The following is a 2500-nucleotide window of genomic DNA, read 5'->3' as shown; positions in this document are numbered from 1 at the left end:
ATACAGAGATACACAGAAAATATACAATATTTTTTAATCAAAGAATTAGTCTGCGGTATTGGCTGCATGTTATTGTGGCAAAGTAGTATACATTTGATACTTTAATGTCTATATGAGGCGCTCGTACGGAACAGAGACATACATAATTTTGTCTTTGATAGAGGAAGACTCTGCTCATGGAGAAATGGTGACACTTTTATTATACTACGACTGCCCCTCCGCTATGCTGTCCCCCAACCCCTTTGTTACTGTCCTGTACCATTTCTCTGAATATTCATTTCCTTTTTTCACCTATCATGTGGTGGGGGATATAATGCTGCCACCAGATCTTCCCACCTGAGTTGTATAAGGCGACAAAAAACGGGACCGGGGTTAGGACTAGAAATCCTGCTACCTGTAGTCCCATAGGAGACATTGCTAAAAAAGGTTAAGGCATAAGAGGGTCTGGGACTTTTCCAACCAGTGCCCTAAGGTTTGGGTCTTTTAATGTGCGTTAATGTGGTACAGATGAGAGTAAAAGGGAAGAGATAGGCGGTATGTTTGTGAGAAGAAAGATGGATGTGTTGGCTTTGAGTGAATCTAAATTGAAAGGGAGGAGCGAGTCTGAGTTTGGGAGTGTAGTTGGGACTCAGGAGTGAAGAGGGGACGAGAGAGAGAAGGGGTGGCTATACTAGTAAGTGAAGAGATAGGTAAGAGTGTAGTGGAGTGGAAGGAGGTTTCTTGAAGGATAATGTGAATGAAGGTGAAGCTGGGAAGGGAGATGTGGGTTTACGTAAGTGTTTATGGGCCTGGTAATGAGAAGAGCGTAGAAGAAAGGTAGGTTTTTTGGGTAGATTTGATTGAATGCATAGAAGGATTAGGGAGAAATGTAAATGTAATTGTATTGGGAGACCTTAATGCTAGGGTAGGAAACGAACTAATAGACGTAGTGATTGGGAAGTGTGGAGTTCCATGTGATGATACGTTTCATTCCTTGAGCCAGATGCTTTATGATTAGATAGTGTGTAGTCAGCAAGATTGAAGGTATTGCCAAAGGCTTATGCTTGTCGGGTACCTTCTTGTATGTGTGTGGATCATGTATCAGGAATGTGACATATCGTAATGATATATGGACACACACGCACACACACACGCACGCACGCATGCACACACACACACACACACACGAGACTCGGTAGCGCGGTTGGTAGAGCGCTGGATTAGGAAGTACGGTGGTGCTCGCAGTAGCTGGTTCGAATCCTGCCCAGGGCCGAAATTATTTCGGTATCGCTGCGCTTCGGGTCGTTACTCTAACTCTCGTGGGCGGGGAGTTGGGTGTGTGTGTGTGAAAGGTCATAGCATTACCCATAGATCGGTCATACGAGCTCTGAGCTCTCTTTCGGGAGGGAAATAGCTGTCGATCACGAGTCCAACACGTGATCCAAAGACCAAGGTGAATACACACACACACGAGACTCGGTAGCGCGGTTGGTAGAGCGCTGGACTGGGAAGTACGGTGGTGCTCGCAGTAGCTGGTGTGAATCCTGCCCAGGGCCGAAATTATTTCGGTATCGCTGCGCTTCGGGTCGTTACTCTGACTCTTGTGGGCGGGGAGTTGGGTGTGTGTGTGTGTGTGAAAGGTCATAGCATTACCCATAGATCGGTCATACGAGCTCTGAGCTCTCTTTCGGAATGGAAATAGCTGTCGATCACGAGTCCAACACGTGATCCAAAGACCAAGGTGAATACACACACACACACGTAAACCAACAACACAAAATCTACCTTGTTACTCTTCTTTGTTCGCACGGCTCCGCCTCGCTAAAGAGATCCACGGACTTCGTCACACGGCTGACCAGAAAAACGAGGAATTATAAACGACGGAAAAGATCGAGAGCCCGAGACATCCTTCAAGTGCGCTAACAAGACAGTCTTCCTCGTTAGCCACGAAGACCTCGACGAGGGGAGATCTCACCTGGTTCCGGGCAGATCCTGCAGATGCTGCGAACCCATGGAGTTCGACACTCCTCCCTCTGATGAGGAAACCATAGAATTCAGCAGTTGAGGCCCAGAAAATCAAGAACAAAGCCCCACGGGGTCCAAAAGACCTCAGGGTATTCAAGGTCACACACACTGGTGGAGGCAGCAAAGGCTGCCTTAATACCAGGGGCGAATGTCCTGTCTCATACAAAATATCCGTGATATCTTCCTATGTGAAGAGGGCCCCTACCCACTGCAGTAGCTGAACTAAGATCCACAGAGAACTCGACTGTATCCGCCAGCTCCTCACCAACAACGGTTATGCAGACCATCTCATCAAGAAAGTTATATAGAAAAAACTGGTCCATTTTGCAGACCTGGCCCTGTTGCCCACCCCGCCCAAGGAGAAAATCACCATTTACCACCAAAATTCTTTTCATGATGGGTACCACGAGGAGTGTGATGCCCTTAGGAATATTATCAAGAGAGGAGGCAGCCCAACTAATAGAAATATTCTGCAAGCCTAACCTCATTAGTTCCC

This window comes from Oratosquilla oratoria, unplaced genomic scaffold (genome assembly GCF_046742065.1).
Source record: "Oratosquilla oratoria isolate Oo_2021 unplaced genomic scaffold, ASM4674206v1 SCAFFOLD127, whole genome shotgun sequence".
Classification (NCBI taxonomy): Eukaryota; Metazoa; Arthropoda; class Malacostraca; order Stomatopoda; family Squillidae; genus Oratosquilla; species Oratosquilla oratoria.
Note: the sequence above shows the minus strand (reverse complement) of the source record.